The 24,600-nt window shown below is 44.9% G+C and overlaps 1 protein-coding gene across 3 annotated transcripts in view; it reads left to right on the top strand.

Annotated features, from left to right (window-relative positions):
• The first annotated feature begins 599 nt into the window (after positions 1-599).
• The window catches only part of Kiaa0040 (KIAA0040 ortholog), a 35,381-nt gene continuing 11,380 nt past the window's right edge, over positions 600-24,600 (top strand). Inside the window, exons 1-2 of one of the 3 annotated variants that reach the window (XM_035445224.1) lie at positions 600-858; positions 14,560-14,631. The gene's annotated coding sequence lies outside the window, so the exon portion shown is untranslated. The remainder of the gene's footprint in view (positions 859-14,559; positions 14,632-24,600) is intronic. The other 2 variants (XM_027417267.2, XM_027417268.2) reach the window with 2 other exon arrangements.

Below are 24,600 nucleotides of genomic sequence, written 5' to 3'. Positions count from 1 at the left end.
TCCCACGGGAAGCCTTGGAGGCACTGAACACACTCTTTATCATCAGAGCCTTTTCGTTTGTGGGCAGAGTTAGACACAAGAGATCTGAATATAAGCACACAAACAAATGAAGTAAAAGGAGAACTCCTGAGAACTTTCTGAAATTAGTTGTCCTCGCCTTCTGTGCTCCTAACAGTCTCAGGTGGCTCCTATCACTTTCCCTCAGTGTCTTCAGGCAGCAGCCAAAGATTTTCCAGAGGATGCCTTGGAGCACACTCACCAGGATACCTAGTCGGGATGAGGCATCATAGCCTGCTTATCCCTTAAGATGTTCCATCCCCTTTCCTGGATGGTGGCCCCTTTTGGCAGCACCGGGCTGTTGGAGTCCCTGAGAACACTGGTGTATCTGTGAGCAGAGCTGACTCTCAGCTCTAGGAGAGCTCGGCAGGCGTCCTGAAGGAGGAGTGCTGGGAGCAAAAGTACGTCACCGCGGGGCGGAGTGGGGGTTCTGGCGGGGAGCCCCGGAGGAAGGGGACTGGGCTGTGACTGTGGTGTGTGCGCCCTAGTTTAAGGCGTGGGCTGGGCTGGGGAGTGGCGGGAGTCAGCCAGTCAGATTCAGGAAGTCGAGTTGAGTTCCTGACCTCAGGAGCAGGGCTGGGAGCTGCGAAACCTCAGTGGGGAACACAGGAGGTGCTTTCCTCCACACCGCATGGGTGGCACCCACTGATCCGCAGCACCGCCTCCTTCCCGGGACCTGGCAGTGGGAGGGAGGGGCTGGAGGAGGGACTGAGACCTCGCCCTTGTGCCCAAGTCACTCCCGACAGCACCCAAGCAGATCCAGCGGTCCCACATGCAGGAAGTCCTCCAGCGGACCCAAAGGTGAGTTTCAAAACTTTCTATAGTGCTTTGTGCTTCATTTTCAAAATACACTCGGGAGCTGCCCCTGGTGTGGAAGGGGACTTCCCACTCATTTCTGTCTATTGGGTGAAATCCGCCCCAGAGAGAAGTGAGATAAAGGAGTTATTTCTAAGAAGCCTCTTGCCGGGTTGCTTTCGTTCTAGCTTGCTTTCCCCCTAGACGTCTTCTTTCTGCTCTTGGCCTGCCACATGGGCTCCTCTGGAGTTTGGGGTGGAGTTCTCAACTCCAGTTGACATCAGCCGTGGGCAGGAACCACTTGAAAAGGAGCAGATGGACACTGTCTCAACAGACAAGGTCAGCATTTGAGATGCTCCTAAAATCACACCGGTTTCGGATTTTTCTTAATCACTCTAAGAGAAACTATAATTTTATCGGGTCTAAGAAACTGACCAACCAAACTGAAAATGTGGCCTGGAGCCGAGGGGTGGAGTGAGACCTGTGTGCTATTCTGAGTTTCCAGAGAATTTGTGTGACAAAGATTTTTTTTTTCCTGAACTTTCCTGACTCTCTAAACTGTCCTTGATATCTTCTTCCCACCGGTGAAGGTAGATGGGAGCACACAGCAGGTTCTGATTCTGTGTGTTTTAAAAGGGCTTTGTAGGAATGATTTGTGTAATAATAGTTAAGTAAATGATAGCCTGATAGATAGCCATGATTCTGAACACCAGCTCTGCCTAACTAAAGGGAGCCTGAAGCAGGGACGAGCACTTGCCCTAATTTAACAGAGAATGCCAGCCAGTCTGCCATGGGAACCTGCAGGCCTTCTCTGCCCAGGACAGAAAGGCAGCACCTAAGCATCTCTTTGGAAGGCACCTGTCCTCCAAAGCCTCTGTGCTGTATCCTGAAGTTCATTGAAGGAACCTTCCTTCTGAAGTCCTGTTGGTGACCAAGAACAAGTCCTAAAAGTTACATGGGTGCATCTTGTCCTTAACCCTTTACAAAGTTTATCATTGCCACCTAAGGAACCCTGCAAATGAAAGTCACTCTTACATTAAGCACAGCTGTGTGTCCTAGTTTTTTGTTATTGTGGTTTTTAATGTAATTTTTTAAAGTAAACCTTTATATTCTATAGAGCTATGTGTGAGTGGGAAACTTCTGCAAAGTTCTCCTACCTTTGAACTAATTCAGACCTATCAAACCATTTAGTCTGATGGGCCTTCCCTTGGCCCAGGACCTCCCTTTTGCTGAAATTCTGCCTCCCCACCTTTCCCCATATCACAGTTCTAGGAAAGAGGCCCATTACAAAACAAATGTTTCTCTGGCCTTCATTGTCAGCATGCTGCCTATAGAATGAAAAGAGGCAAAATCCTCAGGACCAAACCCAAGAAGATAATAAACCCTCAGCAAGCTACTTTATCGGTTTTTATCAGAGGAAGGACACCCCATCCATTCACTAAGTTTTACTGCACCTACTGTGTGTTGGGCAATGTGCCAGAGCTGTGGAATCTAAGGTGATGATATAGTTTCTGCTTTCGAGGAGCCCCAAACTGGCAAATCAATGCTAAGAAACAAACTACAGTTCAGAACTATGTACATCATATTGATAGCAACAGTGAAACCATCCCAGGGATGAGCAGGGATCACCTGGGAAGTAAGCAACCCCAAAGCGGTGCATGAGCAGGGTCTTGAAAATGACCAGCATTTCCCATGGAAGAGGTACTGTGTGTAGGCAAAGGAAAAATCCTTCACAAAGTCAATGGCAGTCGGGAGGAACAGCTCAGAATGGGGCTTATATTCTCTGCTGCCAAGAGCGAAATGTCTTTTTCCAGCTATACTAAGCCATTATTAGGTAGTGAAAAGATACCCGTGTATTGTGTTTGGAGTTACTGAGCAGATGAGAGCTGGCTTGGAGAGAAGAGAAGCAGGGGTCCTCTATGAACAGTGGAGACTGAGGGATGCAAGCTAGGAGGATAGCTCAGAGCTTTCCTGAGATGCCTGAAGGAGAAATTCCTAACATCGTGAAATAACTCTGGATTATTGGCCACAAGTATGACCTATCCATCTACCCAAGTGAGTGGGTAACATCACCCCGTTATACGAAGGAAGAGGAGGAGGAATATTTAGTTCAGTCCAGAATGTACACCCACCTCTTTAGTTACCACACCTGTGTGAGAGACCTGGTTCATCAAAATGAAGAGAATGACTGGATAAGACTAATTCCAGACCCTGCAGAGTTACTCCTAGATTCAAATGACCCTGATCCAGATCTAATGCAACTTGCATGGAAATTTGGGAAAAGAAAAGAAAAAGAAAAAAAAAGACACCTTGATGGCGCTTAGACATGTTCAGTACCTGACGTCATCACTTATCAACCACCCAGGAACAAGTCTGATTCACTCAGCTTCATTTCCTTTGTATTTAAAACAGAGATAATTATTACTCACCGGGGCAATGGTTAGACTCAGAATCCAACTGAAAAAAAGTAAGTGCATTTAATGTGCTACATAAAATTTAAGGCTCTATAAAACATAAGGGCTTATTATTATTATGTCTTGAAGCTACCTAAATCAGATGGGGTGTGTTGGCGCAGGACATGGCAGCGCCACGTGCTAGACTTGCTCTTTTATCTTATGAAATATTTTAAGGCAGCAATGACAAAAGTCTCTCTTTGTCCTATCAGTGATGTGTGTTAGTCTAGCTTCACCTCATCCTTCTCCTTTTCTACGGCTCAACAAAAGGGCCAGAGCCCAAAGAAGAAATGTTCTGATAATATGTGTGCATGCAGGTTGTTCACTGAACAAGAACTTCTAAGCCCTCATGAGGCTAAACATAGCCAGAATTCTATCTGATAGGCCACTGGCCCACCCACCTGGCAGCCGAGTCAACCCACAGGTGACTTCTTTTCTAGTCCTCATGAAGGTACCAGTTTAGTAGGTGGTAGTTCTAAATCTGAACATCAGTTATAGCTAAGGTATATTTGTGGCTGTCTCTCATCCCAACCAGTAAAGCCTGTGTCCTGAAAAGATTCATGTGTATCTCATACTCCACCATAGTGGAGTTTGAATATTACGCCAGCACCAAAACTTTTAAGTGAACAGAGGCTGTTTGTTGATGAAGAAGAGGAAGTAACCATAGATTCAGAGACCTCAAATGGAAAAACAAAACCTCCAGAGATGAACCACCCCTGCCCTCTCACTTCAGAGATGAGCAAACTGGGGTTCAGAGAGGGGAAGTAAATGCCACAGTTATACAACTAGTTTGTGGAGGGACAAGAACCCCAGCACCATTGCTTTCTTTTGGGGTATACCCAGTTCCATCTAAAGTTGGCATTATCTGGACATCTGTATGCAAGACAGAGAAATAAAATGAAAAGATCACATGTAAAAGCTGAATCTTCTTGGAGTGGCTTCTGGGGCAAACTCCAGGTCCTGAAGAGACTCAGCTAGACCTCATATTTTTTTTTTGTTTCTTTTGTTTTTTAATGATTTTATTATTATCATTATTTATTTTTCATTTTACATACCAATCCCAAGCCCAGTTTCCCCTCCCTCCCCTTTTTCCTCCCCTCTGCCTCCCATCCTTGCCACCCCCTATCCACTCCTCAGAGGGGGTAAGGCCTTCCTTGGGGAGTCAACAAAGTCTGGCATATCAAGTTGAGGCAGGGAGGCCACATCTTTTATGACAATATCCAGACCATCCCTGTCTTCCTTTTCTGCAACTTCAATCTTTAACTGTCCTCACGAGTTCCCAAACACTGTTTGAACAGGGAGACCACATACCGGGTGCCTTAAGTAACTAAAACCCTTTCAGTGTTTGCTCAAATAACCATGAAAACTGGTCTCAGATTAGAGTGTGCTCAGAGACCAGCAAGAACTTCCCCTTCTTCACTGGACACCAACGTGTAACTCATTTGTTTGATGAGAAAGGCTTCAGGTGAACGATGGGCAGGCATGAACCTGGTCACAGTTACAGTGAAAGAGGTAAGGACAGTGACAAGAGACACCCCTTCCCTCTCTAAGCAGCAAGGGAAAATCGACAGCAGACACTTTGCTGAGCAGTCCCTAGGGCCACAGATCAGCTTAGGTATCTGTCCTTTCTCCAACATTGTCCAGTGCTGTCTGAGCAGATCATCATCTGGGGCTGTGGAGTAAACATTCAGTGGAGGACAGAATGGGGAGCTGAGTTCTAGAAGGATCTGTATACAAACATGGGATTACTTTGTCAGAGGGAGGTCTCAACCATGGCAGTGTTGAGACCCAGTCCTCATGTCTGACCAGGCACTTGCTCCCACTATTGTAAGCAAGCTACCCCTGGAGTGTTTTCCTCTGAGAAAAGAAAGAAACCATAGCCATTCCTACATTTCTTGGCCTAAACTTGAAGAGAAGAGTGTGCTTATAACCTACTTGAGGCTTGCCCTCACTCTTAACTCTGTAACTTCCCCTCTATGCAGTATTTTTCAGCTGAGTTCATTTTCTCTTCAGAAAGTCTCTCATTTCAAAATGAAGAGGTCTAAGGAAAGCCCATAAGCAATTCCTTTTAGGGATTTTGTTTTGTTTTGTTTTGGGTTTTGTTTTGCTATTAATAAAAGTTGGCAGAAGATAGATAAACATTTGAACAACTATGATGGGACAGTTGCATAGTAGAGAACTTTCAATCTTCAGATCGTTCTACAGGGAAAAGGTCTAGGGTCATGGATACAGAGATGGGACAGAGGCTAGGCCTGAAGGCAGGGAGAAAAACAGTGGGAACTGGGAAGTTCCATTGGTCTTAGTAAATGGAGCAGAATGACACAAGGGACCTGCTGTGGATGGACCTAACTGACATGTGACAGTGGCAACAGTGAATAAGAGAACTCAGATGTCTGAGTCAGAAGCATCCCTGTTTTCTTCCCAACCCAAGTAAGACACCGAGTCTGTTGCCCTCTTCATATGGTTCCTCATCTTTGACTGTCCATGAGTGGGACAAAGTACAGGATTTCAATAGCCCTTCTGCCTGTGGTCTTCATTCACCCAGAACCTTGGTGGTAACCTGCAAGCTTCAGCCAGCCTGAAACCTCACAGGAAGTAGTGGTAGTTGAAGTGACCTTCCCATGGAAACCAGAGTAAACAAATGTTCATCGTTCTTCCCCGGCTCCACAGAGCTTCTGTGTGCTTACCAGTCTCTCCATAGTTTCTTCAGGAGCCCTGTTAAGAATTTCAGGCACTCAAAGATGACAGACACCCATTACTGCCTCCTACCCTCCAGATTGCCTAATGAACATATCACAATGTATTTTCTTGGTTTTTCTTGCACTAGGGAGAAATTTCAAAGTGAATGGAGAATGCATGGCTCTTCAATCTAGTTCTGTGGACAGACACCTTGGCTTTCCCCCCACTCCAACCCCACCTACCACCCCCACCCCCTCCACCCTTTGCTCTCCCAGCTTTCCACTCCTAATCTAAAACATTACCTGCTGCCTGAGGCCCGCAGTCTGCTGAGTAGCAGTTGCCAGCTTAGCACAGCGTGGCCTAGATGAAAGCCTCCAGGCTGGTCACATGGGTGACCCCCATCATCCAGAAATGAAGGCTTCACTGGGAAAGGCGGCACATTACCCTGCCACCCCACCTAGATACACAGAGCCTGCTCAGAGATCTCCAGGCTTCCAAATTAAAAAGTTAGTCTCTGCCCTGTGGGATATTTGGACCGAAGCCTTCTCTGGGTCAGGAATAAAGCAATGGCCTGCCGGGTGGCACAACACACAAACTGACATGCAATGGCTGCATTCTTCTCGGTACAAGGACTATTTCACTGACCTCACCAAGGAAAGGGATGGAGATTTTAATTTCCATGGATGGATGGCACCACTTCCCCGTGGAAAGAATACCTCTCTTTCAGACTGTCTGGGCCAAGGGAGGAGACCAGTCATGGGACATGTACCACACAGGGAAGGTCAGGTGTTCCCGACTGACATTTTCCAGGAACAAGAGTTTAGTGTCTTAAAAAAATATTATTCATTTAAGATGGAGCCCAAGAGTGAAGGGGAAACATCACTGATGTGTGTGGCTATTAAACACCTGATATTGGTATGGGTGAATAAATTCAGAGATCTTTACCACTTTACACTTTTCAAATAATTAAAAATGATAGCTGCACCATCATTTGTTTTCAAGAAATCTTGTATCATCTCCTGTATCTTTTATTGACACAAAATAAGTAAGCACTTCAATGGTAATTATTATTACTACCACACCTATCTATGTCCAAAATATTTTCACTGTCCCCAAATGACACCATTAAGCAGTTCTCCCTGTCCCTTCATCCTCTCGATCTCTGACAAACACTGACCTCTATTCTACCTCTGTGGACTTACCAGGAATTTCATATCAATGGAACTATGCAGCATATAGCATGTAGTGACTGGCATTTTTCACTTGGCACGTTCTTAAGATTCTATCATCCCTTCATTCTATTTATATCCTAATCTTATCCCACTATATATACACACACCATTTGTATAATCTGTCCATCGGTTTATAGGCATCTGAGTTTCCCCCTTTCAGTTATTGTGGATAATACTGCTGGCAATATATACACACAAGGATTCCCTTGAGTACCTGTTTGTAGCTCTTTGGGGTGTATGCCAGGGAGCAGAATAACTGGATCATATGATAATTCTATGTTGAACTTTTTTCAGGAATTTTCAAGCTATTTTCCTTTTCTCTGCATTTTTATTTACACACTCTCACAAGTTCGCTGTGCTCCAAAGTATGCCAGAGAATGTGGCATAATGTTCAATGCCTGGTCTCTTATTTGATGCCTTTGAGCTTAAATTTTAACCAGAGATACTAAAACCCATTGTTTTAGAAATTTCAGAGTTGTTTGGACTCCTGTTTTTTGGCTACATAGGCATATGCACTCCAGGCAGCAGGTATAGGAGGCAATAGCTTTATGGCAGGTCTAGAGTGTCCCCCAAAAGTAAGTCTCCAGGCATGGTGGCACACACCTTTAATCCTAGAATTTAGGAATCAGAGGCAGGCGGATCCCTCTCTGTAAGTTTGAAGCCAGCCTCATCAACCTAGTGAGTTCCAAGCCCACCAGAGCTACATACTGAGAGCCTGTCTTCCCCACCCACCCTGTGGAATGTGTGGGAACATGATATTGAGACAGGGTCCCTCTAAGTAGCTCTGGCTCTCCTGGAACTCACTCAAACTCACCTAGATGAACCTGCCTCTGCCTCTAGAGTTATGGGATTAAAGGTATGCGTCACCATACCCTGTGGGCCTGTTTTTTTAAAAAATAATAATAATAACACTAAGTCTCACCCCATCTTTCCCAGGATCAGTGAGAACTGGACGCGTCACTTTCTCTTGACTTCTCTTTCTCAGCTTCTTTCTCTTGGAGCAGGGAAAATGATGAAAACTCTTAGGAAGCCTGGTGGTCTCGCTTCAGATGGCAAAGGCTGTCTCAACATGACTTGGGAAGCATTTTATTTTTTAATGCATAAGCATTGGTGTGACACTGATAGAGGCTGTGGGGAATTTTCCAAACGAAACACAAAACAGACTCAGACTGCACCTTCAGGGATCTGCCACCCCTGAGCCTTCAGTCACCTGCCCTTCTTTCTTCACCTAGAGCTGAGAGAGGCACCTTCCCTAGGAGGAGTGTGTCTCTTCTCCTTCAGCTAGCCATGTCTTCACTTGCTGTCCAGGGCAGGGTGGAGCTTTTCTGGAACTTCTGGAACCAGCTTCTTTATTCCTGCTGGCCAAGCTCCCCAGACAGCTAACCAGTTTACTTGGCCCACAGCTGCTGCTTGGGGCTGCAACAGAGAGCTCTATTACTCCAAGGCTTTCCTGCTCCTCTCCTGGATCCTAATCCCTTCTCTCTGACCCCATGACTTAGGCTTGCAGAAGCCTGCAAAGATGTGTATATAGATAGGGTGCCGGTGTCAAATGTGAGTGTCCTAACCCCAGTGATGGCAACAAAGTACTCCCAGAGACATGCTAAACTTCCCTTTTTCTATCTCCCCAAATTATAAGGGGTCAGTCAAATGCAGTCACCAACAGCAACACATTTACAAACACCTTGTATGTGCTAGCACCAAACTGGACATGAGATGCCTGGAGGAAAAGGCACTGGAATTGAGTGGGAAAGAGACAAGAGCAGCGCCCATGCTGTCAGAAAAGCAGCCATCTCCCATGCATCGTCAGGGTAGTGATGTAGTGGCAAGAAGGATTTCAACTAGCATGATCCCGATGTTATCAAGATTCCAGAAGAAAACTCAAGCTATCAACTCTTCCTTGTCTCATTACATCCCTCCCTGGATCTGAAACATGAAAGCCATCTTTCCATGACACACAGAGGAGACATCACTGTGATCCCTTCTGTACACTCTAGCTCCCTGACACTGGACCACAGCAGAGATCACAGAACAAATCCTACTGGGAAACAGATGGACAAAGCTAACATTCACTGAACATTTGCCCCTCACCAGCACTGTATTAACTACAATGTATGAACTTATCTGATTGTCAAAACAATCCTAGGACCGAGGATCTGTCCTTAGTCTCCTTTTACACCTGAAAAACATGGCCAGGTGCAGGGGTGGTGTCAAAGGATGTTCCACATTCAGATAAGCAGAGTTAGGGTAGGCAGGACTAACCCAGGCTGTCCTCTCTGAAAGAGAAATTCAGGGCACTCTGCTAACTGGACAGCTGGAAGCGAGACCACAGAAATCCCCTCACTGGCTACACCCATCTTTCACACTCCCCATCCCTCAGCTCTCACCCACAGAGTGGTCCAGGTATTCCCCAAAACATCATTTGGTTTCCACAAATTTATGCTAAATGTTGGCAGTGTCGCTATGCAAGCTCTCTCCTCCATTTCCCTTTCCCTCTCCCTCTGTTTCTCCTTCTACTGTCTGTCTGTCTCTGTGTGTGTGTGTGTCTCTGTCTCTCTCTGTGTGTCTCTCTCTGTCTCTGTCTCTCTCTCCCCAGTGTGTATATGGGGGGTATGGGGTGTTTAGAGAAAGACAATGAGAATCTCTTTGAACCCAACCAGCTTTAGTTGCCCAAGGCCTTGTGACAGATCTGAAGTCAGAATTATATCAAATGTAAAGATGAGCAACGAGATAAAGCATGGGTGGAGTGGGGGGTGGGGTGGGAGGAGATAAAAAAAAAACCGCCACTGTTCACTGCTTCCTTGATCAAACATGAAAAATACTTGAAGTTTCTCAGGCCTGGTATGTCAGCAGTGACTCCCCACCCCTGGACTTTCAAGTCATAATACCTCATGAAATATGTAGGGAAAGCAAGCTTCCCAATAGTCTCCTCTAAAGGCTATGGCCCTGAGGAATCCCTGCCATGTGCCAGGGTGCTCCCTGGAATGCCCTGACATTTAAAGCAGCTGGAGAAAGGCCCACAAAGAGGGAGGGTCGGAGGAGGAGGCTGCTTGAGTATTGTCATAGTAACCTGGAGGTTGGAAACCTCCAGATCTGAGCTGGAGCCTGAAGCACTTTAATTGGATTCTTCCTGGGACCACCTCTCTCCTTTAGCAAGCAGGATTCACCTTCCTTTCCCTTCCTTGATGCCTTGTCATCTTACAGATGTCCTCTCAAAGCTCACCTGCCTGGATCCTTCCACACATCCCTCACAGAGATGAACTCATCCTGCCTTGCTGCTCCCATAACCATTTGTCTGAATTCCCTTTGGGACACATAACTAATCCTGCCTTACAGTGCTTCCCCTGTGCTCACCCAGTGCCCCAATAAGAAACAAATGTCTAAGCACTGTGTGTCTTCAGCTCAGGTTTGAGTCTTTTACCCAGAGAGCTGCAGAGTGTTTATTTTTCATTGTGCAGCATTTTCTGGGAAGTTGTAAAAAAGAGAGATGTCCTTTGTGGATATAGTAGGTAGCAAGATGAAAGTGAAACAAACTGTTGTACTGCAGGGACCAGAAATGGCAGCTCTTGGTTTTCTCAGCCTTAGTGATGTCAACAACCCAGGCTCAATAATGGAGATTAGATGACAGCACAGAGAGTCCCTTTGGGAAGAATGGGACACAGACACTTTTTGTAGTAATAACAATGGGGTAGTAAGATACTACATATACACTCACATGCACACACACACACACACACACACACACACACACACACACACACACACACACACAAACCCTGGACTCAGTTTGTGTGACAGCTGGTGTCACTATGTGAAGTGTCATCAGTTCAAGAACACAGATATGTCAAACACATGATCAGGCAGGGCTTTCCAAAAACATGGGAGCAGTCATGACAAGTAATGTCATCTTAAAATTCCATATGGTGTCCCATGAAAGGGCTAATGTCCACTGAGTCCAATCACCTTTTCCTACAGAGTGTGCCTACTCTGGGAGTCCCAGGAACATCTGGCATCTGAGCAGTGGCCAGGCTAAAAGAGTTCTCTAGATGTGGAATGCTGAAATTCCAATTTGTGCACTTTTTCTGGGAATCTTTTCTTTGACTACAGTGCTGTATGTGAACCTAGACATCAGTGTGCCTGGGCAAGTGCTGGGTATTCACAGGTAGAAATTTTTGCCATGCATCTTTGATAGCTGTGAGACTTTGGACAAGTCATTAAATTTCAATAAGCCTCAGAGTTTTCTCATCTAGAAAAGATGTCCATTCATTAACGTGGTAAATGTTTCTCAAAATGAAATTGATACCAGAGTATTGGGGATCCCATGATGAGAGCAGATTCCATGTGGAAAGGAGGGAGGACGGTTGAATGTAAAAATTGCCCTAATGCTGCCATGGATAAGAGTACAACACTGTGAGGGGAACAGAGTTGGGACTCTGACCTTTAACATGACCCAGGAAGTTTTTCTAAGAGGAACAAGGTTTTAGCTGAGGTCTAGAAGATGGGTAGACTAAGAAATCCGATGGTGTTTGGAACGATGATGGGGTACAGATAGAGAAGCTTGTGTGGGACTCCAAAGCAGGATGGGAACCACAGGTCTCAGAGTCTGAGAAAGAGGTGTCATAAACTTTCAGAGTGATTGGTGGCCACTGTTTGTCGCCCTGGTTGTTGCTTTTTCAGGCATTAGTGTGGTGATGAGTGCATCACATAGGGACACAAAACTACAACCTGTCTTCCTGTGATGATACAGTGGCCTTATAACTCTGAACAAATCCATATTCTTTATTCACCTGTGAAATGGGACAAGCAGTCCTTCCCTTTTCTACTCACAGTGCCTCAAAGAAAAACTGTTTACAGGATCTGTTAATGAATCACTGAGCTGGGTGTGATAGTGTAGGCCTCTAATTCCAGCGCTAGAGAGGCTGAGGCCAGAGGAGCTCCAATATGAGGCCAGCCTGGGCTACATGATAAGACCCACTCCCCAGCCACCCCCAAATTCAGAAGTTGTAAGTATGAGGTTGTAATAGCACTCAATTCAATCACAACTAAAGCTAAGCCCATTTGGTGTCAGTTCAAAGGTGAGAAGTAAGTATTCAGGTATCCTTGCTCCTGCCTCCATTCCCAAGAAGGTCAATAAATAACACCTTCTTTCTTATTTGTTTGGTGATTCTTCATTTCAGATCATAATCAAACGTCTGCCTAAGGGAGAAAGTCTGCTATGAATAAAAGTTTTTAATTGCAATATACATAAAATTCTGCCTACAGACTGCCATTGGCCTCAGGGGTGACTGCTTAAAGCTGGATAACCCTGACTTCTGGCAAGGTGCCCTTTCATTTATGAGAGACATGAGATGGGACCACTGAAACATTCGTGTTATCGGGTCTCTGCCCACAGCTTCTGGAACCCCTGTGAGGGTCATTGCACTGAGCCTATAGCAAGCATTCAGAGTCTCCCTGATGCCATTTCTCACATGTCTCCTGGTATTTCATACTGAGACTCTATGCATGCCACTGTCCCTGTCCCTCTGTAGCAACTTTGCCAGGTAGTCTTCATTCACCCCACAGCCCACTCTCCCCATCAGCATGTCCAACCCTCGTGTAAAGACTAAATTCAAATATGGACCAGCACAGCCTCAACTCCTCTTGCCATCCCCCTTTAGAGCCCACGTCTATCTCTCTAGTCCGATAGAACTCACATTGTAGCCTTTGCTGGCTCTTAGTTTAGCATTTGGAAACTACTATTTGGAACTGAGGATATAGCCCAGTGAGTAGGGTACCCGCCTAGTATTCACACAGCCATAGGTCCGATTCTCCTGCAAAGCATAAAACCTGGCATGATGGCACACACCTGTAATCCCAGCACTCAGGAAGGTCAGGAATGGTGATCCCATCATGGGAGGAGATTTCACGTGGATAGGAGGTAGGATGATGGAATAAGAAATTACCCTAATGTTGACATGGGCTCTGGCAAGAATATAGGGACAGTAAAGGGCACAGAGCCAAGACACTGACCTGTAATATATCCAGGGAAGTTTCCCAAGAGAAACAAGGTTCTAAATGAGGCTTAGAAGATGAAAAGATTTAAAAAAAAAAAAAAAAAAAAAAAAAAAAACAGGTCTGGGAAGAGTGGTAGGGTACAGTAGAGGCAGGGAGGTCAGAAATTCAATGTTATCCTCAGTAAAATAACAAGTTGGAGGGCGGCCTGGGATGCAGAACTCTGCCTCAAAGCCACAAAAGCTACTCTGCAGGGCATTTTCAAATTACAAAGAATTCACACGCATATTACTGGGGGCTTTGGGATTAATACGGGATGATGAGTGAAGCCAATGCTATTATTATCTTCCCTGGTAGTGATAAGAAACCAGAGGCTTCTGAGGCTGCACGATTTGACCTACCCTCTGGCTAAGCAAAACAGGAACTTGCAGTGTTCTAAGGTTCATGAAGAAACTCCCTTAAGATAAAAGCCATGTCATAGCTCTTACCCCTCCTGCCCTTTAGCACATACTGCTCACAAAGTAGATACTAATCTAACACTTCCTGACATGAGATCCATATACATCTACAAGGAAATAATTCAAATGGCACATTGCATCGGCGCAAATCCATATTAGCACCATGTGCCTCTCTGAGTGTAAAGAACGGTGCTTATAGTGTTGTTTTTATTACAGGGACTCAGTAGACAGCCAAGGGAGACTCATAAGTATTCTCTAACCCAGAGATACCACAGAGCAACCAGAGGGCAGCCACTAGTGTCACTCCCTCTGCTCTCAAGAGCAACCCCACCGCCTCCCAGAAATGGATGGAATGTGCATGTCAGAAATCGCTAAACAGGGTGGACATGCTGTTCGTCTTTGAAAAACCCCAGTGCACACAAGGACTCAAATTTCCAGCACCTAGACATCATGTAGGCCTCAGCTCCACTACTCTGGCAGGAAGAACTTCTCTGGAATTAGTGATGACTGACTACCCTTCCATTCTGGAAGAACACAGGGAGACCTCCTGTCCAAGAACTCTAAGCTTCTCTGGCCCTGGGCAGAGCCAAGGTGTGACTGCTGTTGTTGTTGTTGTTGCTGGTCATGTGCCTTCATTTAGCAGGATGACACCAATTCTGACTCTGAATATATAGTTGCTAGAAGCCTGGGTGTATATGCACCACCCACCTGCTTCACCTGAAGGACCCTGTGAGAAGGTTCTCACACCCAGCTGATAGAGTATCTGTCTTTAGCACGTACGCATGTTTCTCCTTAGAACTGCATCAAAAGATTGCAGGAAAGCCAGTCTGTGTCCCAGTTGTCTTTTAAAAACACAATATAAACAATACATACATACAAGTGTTTTGTGTATTCTAGATTATCCCTGCATTGGAGATGAAGAAACTGAGGCCCAGAGCAACTGAGGAATTGTCCCAAGACACATACTGAGTAAGTCACACCTGCTCATCATGCCTCAGTCTGTGAGTTTGTGGCTCTTAGATTGTCCCTTAGATAGATTTTGATTTTCGACTCATGAAGAATTCACAAGAGTGTAAGCTAATAAAACCAAGGAAAAGTCAAAGCCCAAGCTCGAGGTCTGGGACCCACAGGCTTCCCATCAGGAAGCATAACTGCTCACCTTGCTTAGCACCACAAAGAATTCCCCTCCCTGGCTGCTCTAGGCTATCCCTCATCCCCAGGAGCCATTCCTGCCTTCTAAGAGGCAGGTCCAGACCCACTGCTTAGTGTGTTCTCTAGGAAGTGTTCCCACCCCACCCCTATTCCTTCAAGATCAACAGCATGACAGGTGATGTAATTAGCCAGGCTTTCTGGGTGCTGAAGAGAGAGAAAATCCAAAGGCTGATACCCAGCCCACAGAAAGCTCACCCTTGGAGCCACACCATAGAAGCCCCAGGGATAATTAGATCTGAGGTCCCTAGCCTCTCCAATCATCTAGAACATCTGGAATAAGAGGTTGGTGATGACAATAAGTGTGTGTGTTTTTATCTATCTTTTGTCTATCTATACCTTCAATTAATTTTAGTTTATTAATTAGTCATAGTAAAATATTAACAGTAAAAATAATAAAATAATCATAATATATTGAAATAGGTTAACATATATTATTGACAATATATATTGCAATTAAATTATTATATATAATAGACCCAAAGATTTATATATACATATATATTATACATACATATTACCTAGCTAATCCAGATGAGGTAAATATTTAATATTGAATTTAATTCTATTAAAAAATACATTTATTTCAGTATAATATATATAATTACAAAATATATAAATATATATTGCCAACATCAGTACCCTTGTTATACAAGTCATTATTAGATGAAAAATATTTTAACATAGCACTGCCATACTTCAGCAGACAATCTCATAACCCAGGCAGCTACTAAGGGAGGAACAGGCAGGTAGTATATACAGTGTGGAAACAGTGCACAAGTGATTCATATCCCAAGCTGTACATGCTGGCCAGTGCAAAATGTCATGACAATCCTCAGAATGGTGCACAGCTTCAGATTTGTAAATTGTGTATTTTCTCCATGATGTTTTCTGATGGCAGGGTATTAGAACTACAGAAAGCGGGGCCTTGGGTGAAGGAGGACTCCTGCAAATGTGTTTTCCTTTGGGAGAGGCATTTCAGACACGAGGAGGCATATGCTTGGTATATAGAGTAGGTCAGGTAAGGGGTGAAGGGCAGGGGTAGAACTGACAAGGAGGCAGCTGCATCTGAGACAAAAGACGTGTCATGTCTTTGGGGAAAAGAGTTCTAGAACGGTAGTCTCCAAAGATGCTATTTGCGTGGCACTTGGTTGTTCTCAATACCTTAGCTGAATGATCAAAAGGGAAAGGTCCCCATGAACTCTTAGATTTATACCCATGCAGAGGACAGGTGAGGGTTCACCCTCTGGGACAAAGGAGGCTGTGACCCCAAGCCTGGTGACTCTGAATCATCACACCATGCTATACATTCCACAAGGGTGACTTATTATTGGAATGACGGTATTTCTGCTCATTCGCCCGATTTGGCATGTGCATTTTAAGCCTTAACACTGTAATAAGGTAGCATTTGACTTTTAATTGCCTTGAACTTCTGTTAACATTAAATGAAGGGAGGAAATGGAAAGGAAAATAGAACCCTATCTGTACGGCTTTCAAGTCGCATAATTGTATATTTTTGCCACACCATTAGTTTTCCAGCCTGTAAATCCTTTCCCCATCACCACTGAGAAAAAGAGGTAAGTCTGCTATTCTGTTAGTGCTGCAGTTCATGAGACTCTAAATACCCTTCTCTGGTAAAAAAAAAAAAAAAATAGGTAACTTTTAATTTAAGGTCTAGTTTTTAATTGCCCATGTAGGAGCCCTTGAATCACATAAGTGTTTGGTTGTCCTCTTGGAAAACACACACACACACACACACACACACACACACACACACACACACACACACACACACACCCCACTCTCCCCTCCTAAAGGATATGACGCTAGAAGACTTAAGCAGCAGTGGCTGGAGTCTCCCAGGAGCTGAACTCTCCCTTTATTTGTGGAACAGAAATGGTGGCACCCCACCCTAGCCACTCCTAACTCACAGATGACCTCAGAGGCTCAAGCCTTCCAAAAATAAAACCTCACCTAGCTTCTTTGCCACACCCACAAAAACTGGCTCCAAACTTTCACCAAACACATATGAAGAGTGAAAAATGAGAGCTGGGTAACTGAGGTCTTTCACCATGGCCACAGCTGCAGACTCTGTGAGGACTAAGACAGGGATGTGAACTGACTGGATGGACAGTGAGTAGTATCAGTCTGCGTTCATGGATCCTCAGCGTTGGAAACCCAGCGCCTGATGACTGAGATTCCTAAGGGACCTGGGGGAGGAATGGTGTGGGAGGGTGGAGCACAGCCCTGGGAAGAAAAGCTCAGGGTTCCAATTCTAGGTTTAATTCCATCTTTTTGGTGTTATTCCTTAAAATGCCACCACCTGGCATTTCCATTGCGATTTCCCCCTCCTTGGTGTTCTTTGACTGTCTTGTCTGTTCTTTACAAGAGTCTTCAGGGATACCCAGGGCAATGACCTCGTTTCTCAGACAAGGAAAGGGCTCAGAAAGCTTAACTGATGCTGCCCAAGGTCAAAGACAAGGAAGACAACTGAACTGGAACCAGACCTGGTTCCTCTGACCCCTAACTTAATATTCTTTGCACTTCAACCCTCTACCAGCATTTCGTACTGAGCTCAGGGATATCTCCATATGTACTAAGTCCTCTGAAATTATTCCTCGTCTTTATCATTCCTCACACTAACCAGAGACGAAGCTCAGTCAACAAGGAGGTGACTGCTGCTAAGATAGGCTGGCCCTTTGTCCTCATTTATGCTTTCCCAGCTGCTATGTGGCTCTCTCTACAACAATGGTAGCACAGAGACTATGTAATGTGGTCCCTATGCCAGGAATTTTATAATTCAGGCTGCAAGCTTTAAATGCCTCCTGGAACCAGGCAGTGAGCAGGACTAGATGAAATGGGGATCAGAGGGAACGCTGGCCCTTTTAGAGCTCCACGGGCTATGCATCCATGGGATGTGATTACAGCTCGACACTGGGCTAGCCAAAAACCAAGGGTCTTATAAAAGTGAGAAGGGAAAGTGATTAATTGTCATCGTAATAAAGCAGAGGTGTGTCGGGTGTAAGTCTTGGAGTGCACGAAGGTGCATGCCGTGGAGGCCCATTGCCTTCTGGCATCTGTGGTGTTGGGTTCCACTTCCCTCCTGCCATGTGTGGTCTTGTTAAAATTTGAGTCCCATCAGGAGGTATAGCTCAGGGATAGAGCATTAGACAGCAGATCAAGAGGTCCCTAGCTCAAATCCAGGTTCCCCCTGCTGAAGTATAGTTAGGGCTAGAGAGATGATGCAGTGGTTAAGAGCACTTGCTTTTCCGGCAGAGAACCCAAGTTCAGTTCCTAGCACCTAAGTCAGGTGACTCACAAGCACCTGTGACTCCTAGTCCAAGGGGGTCTAATGCCCTCTTCTGGCCTCTGTGGGTACTGCATGCATGTGGCACACAAGCAAACACCCATATACACAAATAATAAAATTTGAAATATGAGCCCTTTAAGTCACAATGTAAATATCATAGGGGTATTTCCATGGGATGTGGCACATGAGCAAGTTTTCACATGTTGTAGGGAGTTACTGGGTGGGAGACCGTCACCCTAACAGAAAAGGTCCAGAAACTGGACCTTTTGTCTCCTGAGAATGGAGATCACATAAGAGAGTAGCTACAACAGAACCCTTATGTTCCACTGGCATTAGATTGAAGCCTTGTTTTGCCCTTTGGTAGCTCCATGGCCTTGGACAGATTTCTTAATCTCCGATGGCCTCAGACTCCTCAAAGGAGATACAAAGGATTACCTTGAGTTGTTTAATTCAACCTTGATAAAAAGGGTTTAACCACACACACACACACACATTCACACACACACACACACACACACACACACACACACACACACACACACACACCACACAGACAATGGGTGGGGGGCTTATGTGCTTAGAAAGACCTCAATAAATGGTGGCATTTGAGTCAACAGATTGCCTGTTCCTGTGAAAGGTGTTAGGACATTTGCCAGTGCTCTGTTGGGAGGCTTTGACCTGAAGCATCTAAGTCAGAAGCTGGGTCAAACAAAAACAAGTGAGTATTTTAGCTGATGAGAGAGACTGATAGTGATGTACAAAACAACCCCGCCCCCTGAATTTGATCCTGGGTGTTAGGAGGGCTGAGTGAGGGACAGAAGTCAGCAATGAATGGAAATAAAGGCAGTAAGATAGTAGAGAGAAAGAGTCAACTGTAGCTGCTCTGATGTCCTGGGAGCTGGTCACCCTTTAAAGCAATTCAGTGGAAAACTGATCCAATGGGGGTCAGCACAAAATGATTTGTTAGTAAGAGGATTTTATAGAATACTATGCCGCTTTGCACTCTTCAAGGTCACTTTAAGGCACCCACTATGTGAAGGGTAGTACGTGCTTTGCACACCGTCAGACTCCTCTCACCTAGAAGTGTTCTCTGCTTAGTCACTCACAAGATGTTGTCAGTCCACATTCCACCAGGCACTGTCAGACTCAAGGCCAAATGCTGCAGTACAATGGATAAACACCCTACCCGCTAAGCCAGAGGAAAAAGCTGCACACACACACACACACACACACACACACACACACACACACACACACACACACACACACAGTGTGAATGTTCCCAGACTGGCAGAAGAGACAAAGTCCTTGGCTACACATTTTCTGGCTTATGAGAAGAAAGGTTAGCAAACATCTTCCTTATGATCTCTGGGGGGTAAATCTGAGGACGTTCCTGACTTGCTATGGACTAGAGATGCTGTGCTCACTATGTGAGCACAGCTGGATGTCTCAAGGAATCATGCTTGCCGGGGAGTGTGCCTGAGAGCAGACCAAGTGAGATACACTGTTCTCAGGGCCTCTAGCAAACAGACCCTTTGGAGATAATGCAAAGGTGAAAAATGAAAGGGAAGAAAAAGACTGAGAAATAAAGAATAGAGGAATTGGAGACTACAGACCTTCTGCTTTTTCATAATAGAAAATCAAAGAAAGTCCAAATAAAGCCCATTTTAAACTCTTTTCTTTGTTCCTGGATCATTTGCCAATTATTTCCCTGGTATCGTCTTTAAGAAGAGGTTACCTCTGACTCTCCCTGTATGTCCTAGCATGGCTTAATTAATACTTGATTGATTGAGAGATTGACTCATTTGAACCTGAAGTGAAATAGAGCTTTTTAATTTGCTTTTCTGCTGAACCTGAAATAGTAATTAGGAAGGGTCCCTTGTTATCTGGAAGTCCTGGCTACAATGGGCTCTTTGTAACTGAGCCCATGGAAGGTAGGTGATTATTTAGAAGCTGATAAAACATATACCACTCCCAACTGCTTTCCTGATAATGGGATTTTCATGGTCGTTATTTCCCTCTCAAATGAATGCTGTGGCTGGACAGTGCTAAATGGATGGACAATTATCATCAAGGTTCAGCTGTGATCAGTGTCCATCTTTTATACCCTCCATTCTGTTCTTTCTCCCAGTGACCTGAATGACTGACTCATGTCCAGTCAGGTTCTCACTTTCTTTTGCAGAACCCCTGGGTGAACTTCATTTATTCATATAGCTACCTGCCAAAATCTGGGCATTCAAACAGAAATGCCAGGCAAAAGGCCTTGTTCTTGTGTGGCTTGTATTCGAGAAGAGAAAGACAGGCTTTAAATGGGTATATCTCCATGAGCAGGGAATCATGTAGTGAAGGATGAGAGGAGAAAAGGAAAGAATGGGGGCGGGGGGAGAAAGATGAAGTAGAAGACAAAGAAGATGAAGAACAGGAGGGAGGGAAGAATCAGAGTGAATGAGGAATTTCAGAGTTAGTCATACTGCAGAGGCAATGAGACAATGGCAGGAGACGCTCCTGGTTGAGGTATCATTGCAGGAAATTTGAAATTCATTTGTGATAAGACCTGAATGTTATAGTCATATGAAGCTCTGAGATTACATGGGCCGAGCAAAGAGATAAACAAAATTTGAGCAGGTAGAGAACCCTGGGATAGGATACAAGGAATGAAAGAGAAAGGAATGCAATACAGAGTCAGAGACAGAAATAGGACTGGACGACGGAGACAAGGACCAGATGATGTAGGCAGGGTACATATGTTGAAGGCAAGGACTAGATAATGGGAAACGGACCAGATGATGGAGATGGGAGACAGATGATAGGAGTAAATTTTGGGATATGATATGGTATTTATTTATCTTTTGCCCTTCATATGATTGAAAGACACCCCCCCCGGAGGCTCAGGCCCCCAGGATCTAGGTCCAGGAACGTGGCGATCCCAATCACTGGGCAGAGTTGAAAACTTGATGCAAACAGCACAAGGCTTTATTGTAGTTGTTTAACGAGCTAACCCCATGTTAGCTAGGGCCTTTCATCCATCCACCATGGCAGATGGCTAGGAAAGATGTGGTGAAGCCACGGCATAGAGATCTTATAGGGCAGCATAAGGGGAGTGTCTAGGGGTATGCACAGGCTCAGTATTGGTGTGCCTCCAGGCTTGGAGGGCTTGCCCTGTGTTGATTGGTCAACTGGTTGTTATGGCCCATAGGCCCTCCCAGGGCAGTTACTATGCTCTGCACGTCATTGCTGTGCACTTGTCCATAAAGCACACCCAGAGCCATAAAGCATAGCACTACCAGCTAACTTCTGATTGGTTCCTTGCCATGAGGCAGGCATCTGACCTCCTAGTGACCAAGGCAAGATCAGGCTGTTATGGCTGCCGAAATGGGGAGCTGGTCCCTTCATGATGAGGTGTCATGGAACATAAACTGGGGATGGGAGCACTGTGTCCTGTTCATGTAGCAAGAGCTAACTAGGGCAAGGGAAAAATGAACCAGAAAGACTAGGAAGGAGGCTCCTGCAGTAACCCAATTAACAGGAGGCAGTGATCTAGCCTTGAAAGTGCAGAGAAATGGATGAGTGTGAAAGGCGTTTTGGACTTAGAATCTGGATGATAGGGTCATCCTTCTGCTTGGTTTAAATGTTAACAGAATCCCTTTACATGTCAAATATTCATTATCACCTGTTATATGACAAGCACAAAGCTAGATCTTCAGGCCATACAGAGGAGTGAGAATCACTGCTATGAGGAGTCTAAAAGGTGAGCATGAAGAGCAGGTCAAGAATCATAAGAGTGTCTGAGACTTCTATAACCCTTTGCATTTTTCTGAATTCAAAGAAAACACAATTATAATGCATTGAGATCAGGGCTCTGGTAGGTAATTGCCTCTGTGGAAACTCAGAAGAAAAAGCAATCATTCCGTTAGGGGTCAGGAGAGCTGGAGTCACACCTCAAGGAGAGGCCTGAATGAGCAAGAGTCCTTCTGAGGAGGGGAGGGAGGGAGGGAGGAAGACATTGGGCAGATGAAATGATGTAGAGCATGCCAAGATAGAAAGCCAGGAATGATCTTTGGAACTTAGTCATGAATGGAGATGACAGTGGGGTAGAAGATGAGGGTGGGATGAGAGGAGGAGCAGGTCCTCCATTCTAAGCAGTTGTGATTTCCATATCACCAAGAGTTAAGCAATGGGTACAAGTCACATATGGAGTTTAGAAAGATTGGAGGCAGGAAAAATAAACCAGAGACTAGTTTGAGCACTTAGATGAATACAGAAGCAATGGGTTTGAGAAGACATGCCTCTACATCTCAGGACAATTTCCCTAGCATTCCTCTCCCCATCTACAGAGCCTGCTCTCACTCACTAAGCCCTGCTTGGACTTTGATGCTCACCTTTGGCAAGTGTGCTACTTCCCTCATTCCTTGACATCATTATTCTTTCCCCCTGAGGAGCCCCACCCTTGTTGCTCCTGCCTCCTGGGGGTTCTTGTCCATATCTCTGTGAATAAGTGGATCTTTGACACCTCCCAAGTCACCTCTGCAGAGGCCATTGTAATTATTTCCTTTATCGAAGTGAGAACACATGTGGGTTTATTTCTCTGCTCACTTGTCTACAGTCTTCTCCCTGTAGAGAATAAGTTGCTTGGCCATATCTCTCTTATTCATGAGTCTATCAGAAGTGCCTAGGATGCAAATTGGCATGTACATGCAACTCATTAAGTACTCTGGAAGAAGGAAAAGGAGAGAGGAAGATGAGATAAAGGATAGTGTCACATGGACATGACAAAGCAGAATTGGGTACCACTCCACACAGTCAGGTGAGGTCTATGAGAAGATGAAGCGATAATTGTCTGCCTCTAAGTAATGACCATTCACATTTCTGGAATCAATGGTTAGAAAAACAACAGTGAGTGGGATATTTAGAAAGAGCCTCCATGTTCCAGGGAAACTAGAGAGAAGGGAGAGAGTCTCTTTTAGAGGCTTGAATATCAAAATTATTACATTAGAATCATGCTGAAAGTTTAAAAGGCAAACAAAATCGTCATTAGCTGGGGAGCTGAGGGCTGTTTATTTTAGCCAGCAAGTCTTTTTGCTTGGGGTCAAATCATCATATTTATTACCTAGCTAGACTCAGAGACACTCTACTGACTGGCACAGTTATTTCTGACAGCACTCTACTACTGTCTGCTCCATTTTACAAGTGAGAAAATTGAGCCCCAGAGAGAGAGATTGACCTGCTATGTGGCACACTCGGTGAGTAGAAGAGCTAGAATTTAGGGTATCTGGCCTCAGAACCACCAGGCAAAGGCACTGAGGTGACCCATTCTTGGGTCAAAGTTGCTCTCAAGGAACATTGTAGAACTCATCACATGTGTTGTAGCAGTATCAGTGTGAGCTGTTCATCAGCTGTATTGGTTGGGATCGGGAGGGGAGAAAACCCAACTCAGTGGCTTCCCACAACAGTTAAGTTCTGCCTCATACTCATTCAGAGATATCTTCATCTCTGCTATCCCCGGGCTCATGCTGTCCTTCCCTGGACATACAAGTAAGCAAACAAGGAGAGGACCTTGGCCAGCATCCAGTGGCAAAGGGATACAAAGGGGCTACAAGGTCTTCTGGCACTCATCCAGAGAGGCAGCATGTAGGTACACTTTTACAAGACATCCCCTAGGTGACATTTTTAAGGACTTATTTGGAGAAAGCCTGGCAGAGTGATCTGAGAAGAGGTTGATATCAGTTATGGCTCTGACTGTGCAGGTTGTTAGTGGCTGACCTCCAGCAACAGACTCCAGACTCCTCACTAATGGACTAAAAGAGTCTTACCCCGGTGGCCCATCTCAGGCTCTTCTAATCCAGGAAGCATGTTATAGTAAAGCAATCTTTGATTATTTTTAAAAACTCTAGGCACCATAATCACTTCAATATTGACCATCTATTTGTATTTCTGTTCAAAATTGTAACCACAATTACAACATTGATTCTGGAGGAAAAGACTATCTATTTTCTTTCAACAATCAATTTCTAGTTATATATCATAAATGCATGCTTTAGGGCAAGAACAAGCCTCCACATTTTATTAGAAGTAGTTATGTGAAGCAGTGCATTGCATTGGAAAAATATGCTTATTTTTATAATGTCTAGGGCTGGGTTTCAGTGACAAATGTAATGTTCTTCATGTAGATTGTTTGCCATGACCCAACAGGTTTTGTTCAACACAGTTCTTCCATGCATTAGAGGGTACCTATTAATTCTAAGTTAGCAGGGTAAGAACTGTCACTAAAATACAACCCAAGTCAGCAGAGTCAATACCTAAGACTCCACTCTGTGCCCTTGCAGCCAGAGACACTTGCTTTTTGAACTGTGTGATGTCATAACCACAGGGATTTTGTAAGGTGGGTGGTTTGAGAACTGGGGTGAGGTTTGGGTAGACAA

This window comes from Cricetulus griseus, chromosome 5 (assembly GCF_003668045.3).
Source record: "Cricetulus griseus strain 17A/GY chromosome 5, alternate assembly CriGri-PICRH-1.0, whole genome shotgun sequence".
NCBI lineage: Eukaryota > Metazoa > Chordata > Mammalia > Rodentia > Cricetidae > Cricetulus > Cricetulus griseus.
The sequence above is the reverse complement of the archived record's forward strand: the minus strand, read 5'-3'. Positions and strand labels throughout refer to the sequence as shown.